Source organism: Mchenga conophoros, linkage group LG5 (assembly GCF_057382185.1).
Source record: "Mchenga conophoros isolate Kocher_MC1m ecotype Shallow Benthic linkage group LG5, M_conophoros_male_GT1.1, whole genome shotgun sequence".
Taxonomy (NCBI): Eukaryota; Metazoa; Chordata; class Actinopteri; order Cichliformes; family Cichlidae; genus Mchenga; species Mchenga conophoros.
In genome coordinates this window covers 32,626,217-32,644,534 of record NC_140530.1, presented here as the reverse complement: position 1 = coordinate 32,644,534, position 18,318 = coordinate 32,626,217, and the positions used below count along the sequence as shown (strand labels likewise).

Here is an 18,318-nt window from a genome sequence, read left to right as displayed (position 1 = left end):
AATGTGTGGTTACAAAGATACCTGTAGAAAGGTAGCAGGGAGACGTTTGGTTCAAAGCACAGCTGTTCATCCTCATAGTGCAGCTAACATCATTGTATTCTTTGTCTCGTTTCACTATTACATCTTCATTTTATATGTGAGCCTCATTAGACTCCCTGCTTCACCTTTATGAAACCAGACCTTCACAGCTGCTTCAGGCACATATTCTGCCTCTAATCTCCATGTTGAATTACCACCTTTCATCTATTCCAATTTATTGCTATAACGTTCAGCAGGAGGCAATCACCAAATATCTTCTGGCTGAATAATTGGATTCTATCAAAACTTTTTTTTCTCCATCATCCTCCCCTCTGATCAAGAATAGGAGCAAATCAGCACAGCAGAATGTAAAGTTCATAAAAAACCTGGATGCTTCAGTGATGCAGCATCTGTGACACATCTTGCGGTGTTGCTCTAATTGTGGGTAATGCGCCGAGCACTGCCCGGTCACTGCTACAGGATGTCAAGGGTAACGCCAAAGGCAACGAAATGGTGCGTCGCTCTTGAAGGGTAGCCTGACTGCCATTTGCTGCAGAGTTTTGGCTATGGTCCCAGAAGGTTTAATAAGCGTAATGGTGAAACTGGCCGTCACAACAGTGTCCTGTCGTTGCTTTTCATTAACAAATGTTGCACCAGTAAATCAGCTGGATAGACTGTCTGAGCACACTTTTCATTTGCCAAAGATTTAGGCTGTTAAGGAGGAATGAGAAGTGGATACTGTTATGCGCAAACAAACACATTCCTCCTCATTTCTTTTAAACATTTACAGGTACTGTTTGGGGAAATTGGTGCTTCTGGAAATTGTGTATTTTTATGCTTCTCCCCGACCACACAGTACGTGGATTTTTCTGGAGGAAACTGCAGAGGAAGGCTGTCCAGCTACCATATTTCAAATTAAGATGGCAGAATGAGATTTCATTTAGTCAGTTTCATTCTTTAAAAACCAAGATACTAAATAAATATGTGAAAAGTAAAAAAAAGAAAACAAAAACAAAAAAACAGCCGTCTTAAAGCTTATGGTATATCACAAAACCTTAAAGAGATGGCCAGTAGACAAGTATACAGTAATATGCTGTCAAACCAAACTAGACATTTCTCTGCTGGCATCCTGCTGCATTAAAGCTCTACATATATCACCTTGACTCACTGACCTTTGCACTTTTTGTTGTTGAATACTATCTCCCATGTGAATGACACAGTTATGTGTCTCATCCTACTTTCTAAATTATTTACCAGTTACATGTTGGGTGCTTCTGTAGAGTGGGTGAACTACTTTGCCATTTCTGCTTCACATTAACTGCTTCAGAAAAAAAACAACAAACTTCCCATCTGTGTTCTGCTTGCCTCTATACTGCAGCAAAAACAGCCCAAGTCACTCCCCCTCTCCCATCCTCTCTCTCCCTTTCACCTCCTCCCCCTTTTCCTCTATCCTCTCCGCTCACACCTCACTGCACTCAGGTCCCCATACAGTTCCTGCAGCAGGGAGGTACAGCACCTTAAATCGAGCTCTGTTTTGAGAGGCACTGCAGACTGCTGGTTTCCACGTTCACCCTTCTTTTCATCACTCATCGATCCCCCTGTTTTTATACTCCCTCCTGCTCCTCTCTTTGTCCCCCCCTTTCTGGTTTTCCTCCTGCGTCTAATTCTCAAAGCTCAGCAGTCCCTGTCTGCTTGTACTGAGGGAAAAAGTGATAGAGTGAGGAAGAAAAGAGGAGGAGCACAGCTATTAGTGTGCCAAAGAAAATCTAGACCCCTCCCTATCCAACTGATGACGAGGAGAGGTTTTATTGAGTTGCTCCTTAGCCAATGAGCATGCAGTGCCGGGAAATACAGCAGTGGACCTGCACCGGCTCTGGTGCTTGTGCTTATTTCACTGTGTTAGAACAATGTTAATGAGTGTATCCTCTCCTCCCTGCCCGATCTGAGCACGCATTAGCAACAAACTGAGTCTCGTTTATGTGTGTCTTCTAGGACAGAAACCTCCCCCAGGTGACACTGGGACCTGCTACTACTTTTTTTTTCTTTTTTTGCAATGTATTTCAAGGGTGGGATGAGTCAAAGGGCAGACTATTAAGACTTCTCTCATCTCTTTAAGAACATATCTGACCCTGTTTTCCGCTCTCCTTGGTTAGGAGACATCTCTCTGCAAGGTAAGCTGCATTTTCCCTCTATGTCCAAGCATTCTGTTACTGGTTCTTTTGCTGTGTGGCAAGTTGTCACAGAGGCACCTAGCCTCATTACACACATCCTGGATGAATGTAGAAAAAAAGCCCTGCACAGAGAAAAAGAGAGAATAAATGGCTCAGGGGTAATTAGAGCAGACAGTCTTAGCACTTCTCCTTTTAATGCAGGGTCTCGTATTAGAGAATCTGCTATAGTGGAACTTTTAAAGCATGCCAGTAAGTCCCTTAATGACTGGTGCGTAGCATCATGTAGCGCTGCAGTATAATGTTACATAATAAACAAAGCACGTATGAGTGAGATAGAACTTGAGAACTGAATTTTATTTCACTGTTAAACAAATATTAATTGACTTTCATTGGCTGATTATGACAAAGATGATTATAAACTGATTAACAGTGAGCGACGATAGATTTTTAGTGCACAAACATTAAATTGTTATATGTAACAGATTTTCATTTGTTTCATTTTTTTCATTTTCTCACTGTTTTGTTTTTGTTTCTGTTATTTTATTGGTTTGCTTTAGTGTGCGGATGCTCTATAGGGATGATGGTACTCAGTTTAATGTTATACAGTAAAAATACACTGGGAGTGTGTGCAAAGTCAAATTTGCTGAGCCAGCAAGAGTGAAGGGCCCACATAGAGTCAGCAGAACTCAGTGTTTCAAATGAATCTGAGTGATCTTATTAGTACTTAGATTGGTGAATTTAAGTACTCCATTGCAGCCTTTTCTTTAAAAAAGATTAGATTTGCTTGGCTGAAGGTGATTGAAGGTAAAGCTCTCTGCATTACAGCCTCTGATGGATACTGAGTTGGGAGGCACATTCTATATGTTAAGCCCCATATCTCATCTCCAATATCTGTTTTTTTCTGTTTTCTTTTTTAGTTTCTAATCAATTAAAAGTGACTCACGTTTTGCTGCAGAAGAGGGGGAATACTCTCTTTTGCATCGTTTGTTCCTGGGCTGATTATGATGCAAAGGTGTGAACAGGTCAGGTGATGCTGTAGTCTCTTTACTCCCCAGGGATATTATGAGTACATGACAGGAACACTCCTCAGAGTGTGTGCCAAATGAGGATTTTCTTTATGCATTAGCAGAGATGAATCAGTGCATGTGCAGGTGCAATATGTTAGCAGCTGCATACATATGGCGCATTTTGTGCTGCAATAGAGTAACATCTTGTTTTTTGTTTGGTGATTTTTTTAAAAACATGTAAACAGTATACCGAAAGCTGCATGAAACAAAATCAAGCAAAATATCACATTAACATTTGCTGATTAACTGTACATATCTTAAAAGCAGTGGAAGACATGTACTCTTGTTTAATCCTAAGCATTCTCAATAAAATATGCATTACTTTTTATCCAGTTTCCTTAATGAAACCTCAAAATCAACACTAAATATATTTCGGATTACACAGAATTTATACACCATGTAAAATAAAAATATAATCACATATAGTTTTGGCAACTTTATGACTTTACAGCCACACATCAATGCTGATTGCAAAATCTGAATAAACCTGGAAAACGAAATCTTGTAACTTTTATTATCCCAAGTCTGTTTTTAATTTACTCTTTCAATATCAACTCCATTGATTTAAATCTGCACATGCATATTTCTGCTTTCATGATCATAATAACATTATTTTAGTTTTATTCAAATTGCATGATGCTTTTAAGATGTATTTTGTAGACCCTTTGTTATCCATGGACATTACATTTATATGCACCACTGACATCACATGTCATTTTTTTTCTATTCTCATCTTATTTCCACCCAGCTCTGTCATTCCATTGTTTTAAAAGCATTTAGACATTTATCTCTTACACACCTGCATTGTTATTTTTTCTGTTCAGTTTATTAATTGTACAGTTCTTATCATAAACTATAAAAACTGGAAGATGGTCAATGATTTCATTTACCAGTTATCAAATATCAGCTATGCCAGTTAGAAGCTCTATCTTCATATATCATGGATGCATATATATCAGTACTGTGGCCTAACAGAGTCTAGAGTTCTTCTTCTTCTTCTTTTAAATAAACACAAATGACTAAATATTGATTTGTTTGCTTTCTCATATATTTTATACAGCTCATCTGTAGGACTTTTAAGATGGTCCAGATCAAGTTGCTATGGTGACTAATCAAAAAAGAGTGACAGATTTTGAGATTAACAACAAGACTCCAAAGTTGTACGACACATTAAAAAAATGGTTCAACTACATCAGTTGAGTCATTTCTAAAATGTCTAAAGAATCTTTGGACTATGAGAAGAAGAGGATAACATCAGTGTGTATTGTTTTGCACTGCACAGTTTTTGTTGCTGCAGTAGCAAAGAAGCTGCATACAAAGAGGACACACAAGGACTTGGTGTGTTGTGATGAAATCAGTATGGCATTTCACTCGGGGGGGGGGGGGGGGGGGGGAGAAAGTGTCCAGTTGTAATTTGACGGACGTAATGTATCTATTAAATGGTTAAGTGTTCAGTGTGATTTCCTAGTGACAGTGTTTTGATCTTTTTTTTGTTTGAATATCAAATCAGTCTTACAGAATTTATCATAATTTCACACAAAATGAGGTAGCCCACTGGCATTTGTTGTTCCCAATAACATGTATCACAACAATGTTGGTTATTGTTTTAATTTTTCCCAGAGTATCACATGGGCTCCAACTTTGCAGATCAGTATGAAATGTTTGTCCTCAGTTATTGGATTACTATGGCATTCAAGTTGGCACCATCATGAGGAAAAGATCTACACTGTCCAAAATTTACTTTGTGACTAATTACTACAAATCCACCAAATATTAGAACGCAACTATCCTACTGATGGTTTCCTTTGAGGCCTTGTCTCACATTTTAATGCTGATAGCAAATGGGATGCTAACCATGTAATTATGAACATTTCTGATAAATTTTGTCTTTGCAGTTCGTAGACTAAGCGATTTGCAATAAATAAATATATGATAGCTAAAAGTAATGCCATGACTTTTTCATGTCAGTATGCTGATGTTAGCATTAAGTTCCCAGCTGCTGTTAACATAGTTTTATTGGCCCATTTCCACTCTTACCCGTACACACTCTTCCTCCACCACATTAAGTGCTTTTCAGGCCAAATAGCCTCAAATTAAAGTGTGATATGAAGCACTCCAAGAGCAGGTCTGCACCAATGGAAACTTAGTTAAGGAGTAGCATTAATTGTCCAAACAAAATAGAAATTTTCTATAGGTTGGTAAATGGTTTTAAAAATTGCTTCATGCTTTATTCATTTTTAAATGTTTTTATTATGCTAATAATAAAGAACATGAAAGAAAAAAAAATTAAAAAGCTGCAGCATTAAAAAAAAAAAATTGCCTGTCTGAATATAACTGGAACAGAATTTTTTTTTTTTATTAGAATAGTTTAACATGATCTTAATTTTGCTGTATCCTAAATGGAGCTCCATTAGAGAAAGGTTGTGGGATCTTAAAACATGCTTCTATATTTCTGCCTTATCTCTTAATTCAGAGGACTCTTTAAAAGACGCAACTCCACATGGAATTACAATTATCATACAGTGGGAGGTTGTAGGGGAATTAAAATATCCTTAATTAAATATATTAAAATATTAAATTAATATGGTTTTAAATTTGCACGTTTTTTAATTAATTTTTTTTTTTTATTCGAATGACCCTACTGGTCTATAACCAAATAAACCAAACAAACCATATTTTGCTGCATGCCATAGCAACCTAATGACTGAGTAAAAGTGAAATTACCTAAACCAGAATATCACTAATGTTGTATTCCTGATTATAGACAGTTGTTTGTAGTCAGCTCCTGATACTCTGAGTTTCCACATTACATTTCCAGGTTTGCATGCCTGGGGCACTTCTGCTGCTTGATGGTTCATGAAATGGGAGGCTGTTCTGCAGTCTATAATCCCCCTCCTGTCAACCTATATCCTCATTCACAGCCTGTCAGGTGCATCAGTGTACATGAAGCACACTCAGAATGATGTTTTTCATTTACAGATAGCAACGTTTGTGTGTGTGTGTGCACATGGACCATTTACTGGTACAGTGAATATAAAGAGTGCCATGTCACAGCATGACATTTGATGATTTTTTTCACGTTGATAGGCAGCATTTTCACAGCATTTAAGAGGAATGAGAGGAATGTTGTTGCTGTAGTTTTGCTGTGAAAGCTGCTGAATTAGTGTCTTTGCTGGTGCTGCAGTATATTTCCAGTTGAATTCCATCAGTTTAACAGATAACTGCTCAGGGATAATAGGCGAATGACTGGTCTGTAAGGATCTGTTCTGTGTGTCAATACACAGCGCCAATACTGAATCTGACTTCTTTTGCTTGAACTGCTTTCAGTCCGCAACACAGTCAAGAATACATCAGCTTCTTGTGGTCAGTTTAGGCGCTCAAATCAAGCTAAGCCAATCGATGCAGTAACAATGTGGAATACTGCAAGGAATGCAAAAAAGTAGCTCACAGCAGGGCATCCTTTTGTCAAACAAGATATTTATTATTTTTACTGCATTTACTATGGTCTGCTGGTCATTCAGTCTTACACTGGCCAGATGCAAAAGTCTGGAGCATTGCTGGAGCATTACCTCTAATACATCTATTACACCAAATATCTGATCATGCGAAAAAAACAGAACAATAAAAATGATCCTCATGTCTTTCCACATATTGAGGCAGAGTGCAGACCTGTTTGTGAGGATTTGCTGATGAGAATTTTTTTTAATGATGCTAGTTTGTCTTATCCTCTCTCAGCATCAAACCCTTGACAGATCTGGAAATTTGGTGGAGCAGAAAATGGGGGATGTTAAGATTGATATATGATGGTCTTTAAAGATATTCAGATCTTTTAGATTTTAGCAGACTTATATATCCTGTAAATATCGTCCTGCAAAAATGGAAGCTCTGTTATGTATGTTTTTGAGGAAGAATAAGTGGGGAAATTATTGCTCTTTATTTAATTAGCGAGAGTCTACAATGAAATCTGATGTAAAATGGTTTTGAGGCTAGAGGAAATGTAGAGAAGTCAGATGGATCATATAATTAGTTGCTTACTGAACTAGTGCTCCTCCTGGCTTCTCTTTACTCAGCACTGATTTGTCTTGTTGTCCCAGATCTATGCATTTGGACAACTCATCCTTCACTGGTGGTGGTGTGGTGTATTGTCTCTCTTTTTTCTTCCTTCTTAGTCTCTAAATGGCGTGCCCCTCCTCCCTTCTATTCACAGCCTATATGTACTAGCGTAAAGTGCAGCATTTGATCCAGCTTAAACAATCTTAAATTGTAAACAATTGGAGCTAGAGATTGTGTGCTTGTTAGTTGTGATGATGGTCTCAGTTTTCCTTATGTACACACTGAATCTTTGTGCATTCATGGCACTTAAGCAATGAGAACTTACAGATCCAGTCTTAGATGGGCCGGACTTCCATCTAAAACACACGAGTCCTGTCTTGTATTCAACCATGTCCATGGACTTTTATTTTTGACTTTCTGTTTCCACTCAATATTTGTTCCAGTTAAAGACACCAAAATGACCCAGTTGAGTTTAGAAAATGTTTACAATGTAGATGCTAATACAAACTTTTTCTGTAACAGTCTCCTTCATTGTTTTCTTTAACACAATGAAAAGTTACATAAGGGCGACCACACCAACAGAAAACATTCAACTATGATTTTAATTTCTCCACAAGATTACACGCAGGCCCTCTATGGTTGGTTTCACACTGGACCAGCTGGAGGGCGGCTCAGCTGTGATCTGGTACTATGTTGTTAGCTGTACCTGACTTAAAATTCCCAAAAAAAGCAGATAAAGACAGATGTGTTGAAAAGGATCTAAAACACAGACCAGAGAATATGGCCAGCAAGGCTACAGATTATGACCACCTTGTCAATATTTGTACTATACTTGATTAATACCAGTTTTATATTGGCTTGCACAAAGAAGAGTGTTGGGATGTTGTCACTTTTAGGTGTGAGACTATTTTTTGAATGAAAAAACATACAAACAAGCAACTGAGTGCAAAACTTGCTGCTATGAGCTTTATAAAATTTCCAGAATATCATCAAAGACAAAAATAACTATAACAGTAGAAATACTATCCACCTGACTTATCTGATATATAAAAACTAACTTCTACATAAACCTATCAACTGAGTTGAAATATGCTCCTGAAACCCATTAAACTCTACTCTGCAATCTGTATCATGTAGCTTCCTTGTTTTCTAACTTCTTTAAAGAAAATAATCTATATTTTCTTTAAATGGCTTAAACTTACAAATGATTACATTTCATTATAACTAGGACATTAATTGTAGATACAGCAATACTCTGTACTTTAAGTCTTCTATTTATTGTCCCCCACTGGGTATAATGGAGAGATGTTAAATTTAGATCATTTAATTTGGATCTTTACTGGGGAATTCTTTATCATTTGCCACGTAGCATTTGTCACCACCAGTTTTCCATTATTTATTTATATTCTTACTTTTGAACTGAAAACAGCTTCCTGTTGCAGCTGTAACAATGCTGTAAAAGTGGTGAAAGAAGAGAAAAAGTTGCAGAAAGTTAAGAAAAGAAATGCTGCAGACTCTGGTGATAATTTTCAAAGTCTGTGAAATGTGAAAAGGCTTTTCAGTGACCCCTTTTATATTGTCACAGAGTTGTTTTTTTTATTTTATTTTATTTTATTCATATTTAGAGTTCAATATATGCTTAAAGTTCAGGTAAAACATGTCTTTATTTTTCTATGAAAAAAATGGAGATAGTGGGTTTATTGACACCTTTACTGACCTTAACCATATTAGTGTCTGTAAAAGTACTATCAGTCAGAATTTCAATCATAATGCATTATCTACTCACAGTCGACACCATCAAAACAAAAGAAAGGAACTCAAAAGAACTTAAAAAAAAGTATATTACTTAAATGTTCAATAGACAAACTTCCATAACAAGGCTTTACAAATTGCCCCCCCCCCCCAACTGAAGATCTGCAATCATTTTTTTGTCTATCATTTTTCTTTTATCCCCCAATAACTTCCCATCACAGAGAAATAGTCTGTGGGCGTGATAGTTGCAGTAGTTTGCCTGTAAGCTAATATACATGGATGCACACAGGGGAAATTTAGTGGAAAGATGCTTTGTGGTTAATAGCTTCTGTTAGCTTTGCCCATGTGAATAGAATTATTTTCCACTTGTAAGTGGATGGTAATATACTGCATCATAAAATGTGCTTTCTATTTATTCTGGACAGCCAAACTTGAAGTTTGATTTTGTTTGGCTGTTGCTGTTTAATCATTCAAAGGACACGTATGTCTGTGAAGGTTCTCAGTCATCCAGGTCATTGTAGTCTAAGGAGCGTAGAAAAAGAAAAGCGTCTGGACTTCTTTAACCTCCTAAGACTCTTTCATGGTATGCATTTTTAATTTTTCTTTGCTATTTTGGTTGATTGCGACCTGATGAATTTAAAAACAAAGAATTGCCAGATTTATTTATTTTTTTTACCGAATTTTTGTTTCTGAGAAAAATTAGATCCACATATGAGGACATTCATTTTAAATTTTGATAGAACAGTGGCAGTATAATGCCCTTGTAAGCGTATATCAGGCCCTTGTAGAGGAAAAAATAAGTGTTTTGGTCCAGACATCCCAAAAATGTGATGTCCACATATGTGGACGCCAGGTCCTAGGAGGTTAAACTTTAAACTCAAAGAAGTCCAGACGCTTTTCTTTTTCCAAGCTCCTTAGACTACGATGACCTGGATGACTGAGAACCTTCACAGACATATTGCCGTGCACTTTGGGAAGAAGTCAAAGGACACACACATTTTTCCCAGAGATCAATTAGCTGTCCTCTCATTCAGCACCTTTATACCACACATATCCAATATTGTTTGTTTTAATTGCTCCCATGCTGAATTTACTGTGCCGACATTTCTTTCATTAGAGCAAAAATAAACAAGTGGACATTTATTAATCACTGCTGAAAAAGTTGTTGTCCAGTGGGTGACCAGAAAGACTCCCAAGACATTTTTAAAAGCCCCAATAGAAAAGAAATCATAATAAAATAAAATAAAAATAATAAAATGAGTCATGGCTGAATTTTTCTCAGCTATATCAGTTTCTGTGTCCTGTTAAAGTGTACACTCACTTTATCATGAAAATTTCACTAATACAGTTTGAACATTTGAAGAAAGTGGTTATTATTAATCTTAATAGTTATGAGAACTGAAAATGCCTGCTGTGAAAATGTGCTGTTCTGATAACTTTGTACATAGATAAAAACAAAACACAGCCATTCTAGAAATTGGTACAGTCTTTGTGTTGTTTCCAGTCCTCCATTGTCAGTGTCCCCAAATCCACAAGAAACGTGTGGATCTGCCTTTGTTTGGGCCACATTTTATCGTACTGCTAGAAAATGCCAAGTACTTAGATCCTCCACAAATGTCAAATAAGTATATGAAGCACAGGTGTAATTTATAATGTTTATGATGGCTGCTTTCCAGCAAATTGTGTTTGCAATCTATTGACTGCAAATAAATACTATGACTTGAACGTTCAAGCCAAAAAGGGGAAAACATGTTAAAGTATTTTGCAGATGGTCTTCTATTTGTTCTCTCTGTCTGCAAAGTTTGTAAAATCAGCTCAAGTGATTTCACTGGAGTGATGGAATACACACTGATATACTCTGTGCCATCTTTGCTTGATTATCATGACCTGCATTGCCATATGTAAGAAAATCAGTAAGTAAAGTCTAGAGACTCACAGTCCACTCATTTTCTCTTACACTTCCTAATCTATTCTCACTTCTGCATTGGCATGGACAAACAGGGCTTAATCTTTATCACATTATAGTCAGGTTTTCCACATCTCTCTCTGTGTGTGTATCTCAAACTTTTATTATTCTTGTTAGAACATGGTGTTAGCTGGACCTGCTGCCTATATGTGAAGCAGAGGAAAAATCAGCATGAATGACTCAAGGGGATCTTAAAATGTAAATGAGTTATTGTTAGACCTAGTCTTGTTCTCATGCTATATGTCAAAGTCAAAATGTCTGTCATAAACAGCGTCTGTACGAGTTGTGACGGCTGTGTAAATGGCCTGTATTTATATAGTGCTTTACTAGTCCCTAAGGACCCCAAAGCGCTTTACATATCCAGTCATCCACCCATTCACACACTGGTGATGGCAAGCTACATTGTAGCCACAGCCACCCTGGGGCGCACTGACAGAGGCGAGGCTGCCGGACACTGGCGCCACTGGGCCCTCTGACCACCACCAGTAGGCAACGGGTGAAGTGTCTTGCCCAAGGACACAACGACCGAGACTGTCCAAGCCGGGGCTCGAACCAGCAACCTTCCGATTACAAGGCGAACTCCCAACTCTTGAGCCACGATCGCCCATATTTAGACTGTCGTGTTGACAGTCTAAATATATGGTGCATACCCTAATAGCAACATTCCCGTTTCAAGTCTAGCTTCTGGCCTGCTTAATTATTTGGCTTTAAGACTTTGCCCAGCAGCCCTTTTGTTTTATTAATAAAGTGACTTTTTGTAACAAATTCATAAAAGTGCCCCAGTTTTCATCATCTTTTTTCACTTGCTGACATGTTGTCATGTTGACATTGATGGAGTTGTCAAGGCTTGCCCATCTTTCACTTAGATGAATGACATCATTCCAGCTACTCGGTGTAAAGTGTACACATACACACATACACACGCATACACATACACACGCATACACACGCACACACACACACACACACACGCACACGCACGCACGCACGCACGCACGCACGCACACACACACACACACACACACACACACACACACACACACACTGTCCCCATGCTGACCAACTGCTACTTCTGAGACACCCAAACACTGCAAGTGATATACAGAGCCAACTACAAGCATATGGTCTTTTCTGTTTATTGTTGCCTGTGCTGCAGTAATGACTGGCCAGAAGATGATGAGTGTGTGTGTGTGTGTGTGTGTGTGTGTGTGTGAGTGATAGAGAGAGAGGGAGCAGGATACAGCGTATGCATGTGTGTGTGAGTGGTACACAGAGACATGGCTAGAAGGAAAAATGCTACGACGACAGGCATAAAAGATGAAAGAAATTAGGAAACAAGAAACAAGGCAGGAAGTGGAGGAAGAGAGTTGCTAGCTGACTATTGGACAATCTGCCTTCTAGCTTCGTATTTCTCCATTACACCCCTGCATTGCAGCACTCCCTGCAGGAGCTGGAGAGGTGCAGTTTTTTCCACATCGTCTCTGCTGCCTCAGAGGAGATAAGTCATCTCAACAAAAATGTCCCAGCACAACTCAGCACGGGGAACACGTTGTCAGCAGCTGCCCTCTGCATATGTTTACTATGTGAGGCTTTGATAGTAGCTGTGTTGCTCTTATTGACCTCCTAATGTTGCACAGTGCTCAGGCCTGACTCATCCACTAGAGAGCAGGGATGGAGAGGGAGGGAAAAGTTTATTCATTCACAGGTGCTCATAAAAGAATGCAAGAACCAGGGAGAAGCTGAGTATCCCACAATGCAGTGGGAATTTCAGTAAACCATACTGTAAAAGCACAGTTTTTTGGAGAGGGGTTAAGGGCAGAATGAGAATTTTGCAACAATCTCACACTAACTGAAAAATATACTGTAACAATTTTAATAAATCTTTAACACCTATTTTAACATATAGCTTTAAAAAAATCCATCCACGATCTTTTAATCTGACTGGTATTATCTTATTGATTGAGCATTTTGTTTTTGTTTCATTGTTTGTTTTGGTTATTTTGCGGCCATCTTGCGATTTCTATTTCTTCATATCTATGGGAGCTCTAATGCTAATATGCTGCTGATATCAAAAATAAATAATTTATTAAAAATACATTTCATAAGAATAAAAAAGCAAAACAGTCACTGACTTCTCAGAAGAGGTTTTTACAGCTTACTCATATTTTTCCTGGTTTCGTTAAATTGCTCTGCCACGAGGTGTCAGGCCATATCGGGTCACTCCAGGGAACAACCAGAAATCAAGTAAGAAAAAAAAAAGAAGGACAACAGGCATATCAGTTTCATGAAGGAGCCCCATGCAATCTAGGGCAAGGCAAAAGAGTGTCTTAAATAAATAATTAAAGATGAGATAATAACATAAGATATACTTTATCGTGAAGAAAAAATAGATTGTATAACATCTAACAGTCTGTTCATTTACAATCTCCTTTATTACAATGGCTTAACTTAAAAACCTTAAAAAGTGCAGACATCACTACTTAAGCAGTAGTAACTTAAATGCCCTATATCTTAAAATATCTTACACAAATCCATGAATTGGCCATATAACCCACCTAACTTCCCCCTAGCTGCTTATTTTCTTCAAAGCCAGATCATTTCTGCTCCCATGGCCCCACTGCACAGCCATTTCACTCTACCAATTCATTAACTTCTAATTAAAGCATTAAGCTTTTAAGATGAATGCAGCATTTTTTAATTCACTCCTAGAGCGAAAATGTTAAAATAGTCTTTTGAAGGATAAGTCTTTTGATATTACGAGAAAATCACAAAAAAAAGCAGGAGAAAACATTAAGGCCTATTCAAGCATAATACTGTGGTGACTTATCCACAGTTTAATATTCTATCTAAAAAGAGGAACACTGTGTCATTTTTTTCCATAGCTAAATGCATTTAGCAGATCAAAACTGACCCTGCAAAGCAGAGAAGACAAATGTCTCTGGGCATAACTTTGCAGTTCTCAAAAAGAAAAAAAGAATATGCTCTGTGATGCAGCAGTTTTATATGAGATTCCTGCCCTCCTCTGGTAGAAGCAGCTAAATGCACTGCAACCTGACATACTGCAAGAATAGCCACATCAAGCCAGGCATCTAACAGATGACAGCTGAACTTAAGCATTTAGAAAGGCATTTCCCCAAGGAGAGCACTGAAAGAAAAAGGTTTTCAGGCAAAAGCAAGAAAAAAAAAGGTTAAATGCCAGCATTGCAAAGAGTTCAAACATGTACAAACATAACTGCTTTAGGGATGTTGAACATTTGAAACACATTTATCACGCAAGGTCGGCTACAGGCACCTAAAGTTTAATTTTTAAACCTCATATGTTTAGTTCTGCATCTGCGTAGGTCTCTGGCTCAAACAGCACGTTTCATTATGTAATAGTTTTAGCTCAATACAGTGGGATACGTTTTGTTTGTATTGCAACTCGAGAAGATGCTTTTGTTATCTCCTCACTTCTAATCATCACTGACAAGTCTCCTGAGGGATCAGTGAACACCGGACAAATAGGAGTAATCACTCTTTGTTTCAATTGTTCACTCTGAATGACTTAACAGAGATGGTCTATTCAGAGGGTTAAATCATACTTCTGAGATCAGTTGTTAGCAACCACTTAATTCCATGGAGTAGATCTGATTTAAAAAACAACAACAAGCAAACAAAAAACTGCACCGCCTTAAGACTTTTTCAGCTGTCCTAGTGCATACTTTTGCTTTTTATTCCTGACTTGTGCAGGCTGTGGCTTTATTAACATGAACCTCACCCTAGAGTCTGTGCATATTGATCTTTTACAACTGCCCTCCAATACTAGACCGTAGAGTGGCATGCTGCAATCAGCTGTGTGAGCAGCATCACAAATGAGGCTGGGGGAATGAGAAAGATGGAGAGAAAGAGGTAAAGAGGTTGCGTACATAAGTACATTGAACAGAGAGACAGAGAGGGTGTAGGGAAATATGTGATGGGAGGGTGGAAAATGGGGGCGATGGTGTGCATTGGACAGAGGAGGAGGAGGAAGAGGAGGGGGAGGAGGAGGGGTGTAGTGCTGCAGTGGAGAGAAGTGAGAGGAGACTGCAGTCTCTGCTTATGGGAGAGATCAGACTATGTTACCACAGCTCTGAGGAACTGTAACCCAAACACTTATTGATTGGATGGGCCACCCCACGAGGGGAATACCACATTTGACTGGTGAGTTTTGTCTTGAAGATCTTTGTAGATTAAAAATGAGTTAAGATGCACAACTGGACCACAGTTATCTTAGAGGAATCTTCTCTGCATTTTAAACTGGGTAAACCATATCAAACTGCTTTGGTTGCACTGTATTCTCCGGACCTGATCCTACTTATGAATGAGGATGTGTCCGAGCCTGTTTTTTGTGACTGAGTGATATCGGCCAGTGGTGAGCTGCCGAAATCCTAGGGAGATAAGGACTGAGTGCTAATGGCACAGAGGTAGAAGGTAGGCTAAAATAAGAGGGGACGGTATGGGCATATTGTATTCTATTTCCATTCAGTCGCTTCTCTCATCACTGCTCTTCTCAGAGGAGACAGAATTAACTTAGGGAAGTTCGGGTAGTGGAGAAAATCATATCTGACTTAATGTTAGGATTTTTTTTTAACATTGCAGTCTCAGATGTGCTTCATTTTAGGGGTGAGGATGGGTTTAGAGACAAATGAAAGATACGGGCAGGTGATGAATAAAATGTTTTTGAAGAACCTTTGCTGGAGCAAAAACTTTATTCATAACCATTATACATTTCAGCTCAGTGGCAGCAGTCTGCATTCGTATCATGTCATGCCCACCACTTGGGCAGTGACTTGACACTGGCCTTGAGCCAACTGGTTATTTGATTGGTTGGTCACTTCAGCTATAGACGTTATCAGTATTGCTTAGCAACAATGATGTGCTTGCCCACAGCACATAGACCACCACTGTATGTGAACAGTGCACAGTCTACCTTACAGCAATAGAAAGTCTGTGCTAAAGTGCACATGTTGAAATGCAATACTTATCGATCTGTGGGCTGCAAATCAATTAAGATTGGGTTTTATCATCATTATGTTTGCCATATTCTGACAGTTCACTTTTACTTTGAGGTACTGATATCCTTAGCTGCGGACCACTTCCTTTGATAATGACACATAAGCTCGCTGTAGCAAATCTCTGTATGACTGGAGGGACTTTTGTGGATACAGTTGAATACTGTAAATGGTGATATCTATAGAAAAAACATTAACATCTAGCTACTGTGCATTTATTTAGGGTTTTTAGACTATGATAGTTCTGTATATGCATCTACTATTTGCATAGTTGAGAACAGCTAGCAATGAGCCACAATGGCTGAGACTCCTGAAGCAATTAATTACAGATGACCAGACCTCTTCTTTGTGCAAGCATTTCTCTAATCAGGTGTTGCAAAGAATTGTGGGGAGCTACCGTATAGTTCAAGAAAGACAATAAACTGGATTCACGTTATATGAGGAGGACATGTATGTACATTTTACAACAATAAAAGTTTGATGATAATAACAGTAGAAACACTGTAAAATAACAGTGTAATAGCAAGCAAACAGCTGATAAAAAGCTGATAGTATCGTACTTTAAAGCTTACACAATAAAAAGTACAATTTTTTTTAGTTATTACATCTTTTATAGTAAGAAACTCGAGCAGATCACAGTAGATCAACTGAGAAAAAGGTGTAACGCTAGCAAACTTAGTTGCCAGTACTAATTCTATACTTGTCTTACATCCATAGCATGGATATAAAACATTATACCTAATGTGCTTAGCAATTTAAAAAAATATGTAAATCATGTTACATTTTCCTTAGTTGCTTGAACACATCTTAATTCCATGACCTTTTCTCTTAAATTGCTTTATTTCTTTGAATTCTTTACCCTGGAGTGAAAAACAAATAAATGTGGAAACATTAGCAGAGTGACAAAACGAATAAAAGGATGTCAAGCTGCCAGTTATTCTTAAGCACTATGCTGAGTTTGTGGGGCTCATGAAAGAGTAAAGGCAGCATCAAAATCATATTATTTAGTTTTAAAAAAACATATCAGTCAGAGCAGCAGCTCCTAGAAATATATCACACTGTGGTAAATAAGTAGTCTTACTGACACAATTTAAACCATTATGCTCCTGAGACATACATAGTAATCAAATAAATGACTAAATGCAGTAGGAAACAATCCTGTCCCAGCACTATAATACAGTTATTCATAGTTAATTAAAACTAAAGCAGGTGTTTTCAAATTCATCTAGCGATCTGCAGCACTTTGACAAACAGCAAGCTTCAATTAGACCAGAGCATTGACATTTGTGCTCAGCAGTAAATGTTAGTGTTGTTGCTGCCACCAGCAGTCATGCAAAGAGCAAACAGAGAATACATAACATAATGCTCACTTGGGGCTGAGAGTTAAATTGGAGTTGTCATCTGTTAAAAGAGGGCCCTTCTGAGAAGACACTCATTTTATTAGAGTATGTTGGGAGGTGAAACTGATTTAGATGACTGCCTTCTTATGCTATTTAAAGTCGCAGCTTAGATCTCCAGCTATGTCTAACCTGTTAAACTTAAGTCTATAAAATTTCAGAATCTATTTTAAGATTGATCTTAAAACATTTGAACTCTTAAGGTGGAACCTTCAACTATTTATTGGTCTGATCATTGATTCGTCGGTTATAAATAATAAAAATAAATACAGATTAGTTGGTTGGTAGAAGAAAACCCCTATTACCAAAACTATTCAGTCATTTACCTTCAAATGACTGAACTTGAGTGACATACATTCTTCATCCATAGGGTTGTGTGATGCTGGCCCAACATTTGCAGCCAGAACAGCTTAAACTCTTCTGAGAAGGCTTTACACAAGTTTTACGAGTCTGATTTTTGTGGGAATTTTTGCCCATTATTCCAGAAGTGTATTTGTGAGATCAGACACTGATATTGGACAAGAAGGCTTGGCTCGAAATGTGAACTCTAATTCATCTCAGTGGTATGTTATTGGGTTGAGATCAAGGCTCTGTGCAGGCCAGTAAAGTTCTTCATCCATAATTCCCTTTCCACCAAACTTTATACTTGACACAATGCAGTTGGACAAGTATCGTTCTCCTGCCAACCATCAAACCCAGACTCACCCATCGGGTTGCCAGACAGAGAAGCATGATTCGTCATGTCAGGGAAGGTGTTTCTGGTATTTTTCCAGAAAAATAGACGCTTAGATATGGTTCTGTCACATATAATAAGGTCTATCTTAAGGACCTCTAAAGCTCACTCATCATATATATTTTAAGTAA

At 38.0% G+C, this 18,318-nt stretch overlaps 1 protein-coding gene across 3 annotated transcripts in view; it reads left to right on the top strand.

Moving 5' to 3' along the window:
* The first annotated feature begins 1,865 nt into the window (after window positions 1-1,865).
* Window positions 1,866-18,318, top strand: part of syt2b (synaptotagmin IIb) — a 29,579-nt gene continuing 13,126 nt past the window's right edge. For 2 of the 3 annotated variants that reach the window (XM_085274961.1, XM_085274959.1), the window contains exon 1: window positions 15,069-15,206. The gene's annotated coding sequence lies outside the window, so the exon portion shown is untranslated. Of the gene's footprint in view, window positions 2,190-15,068; window positions 15,207-18,318 lie in introns of those variants that run through there. The other variant, XM_085274960.1, reaches the window with a different exon arrangement.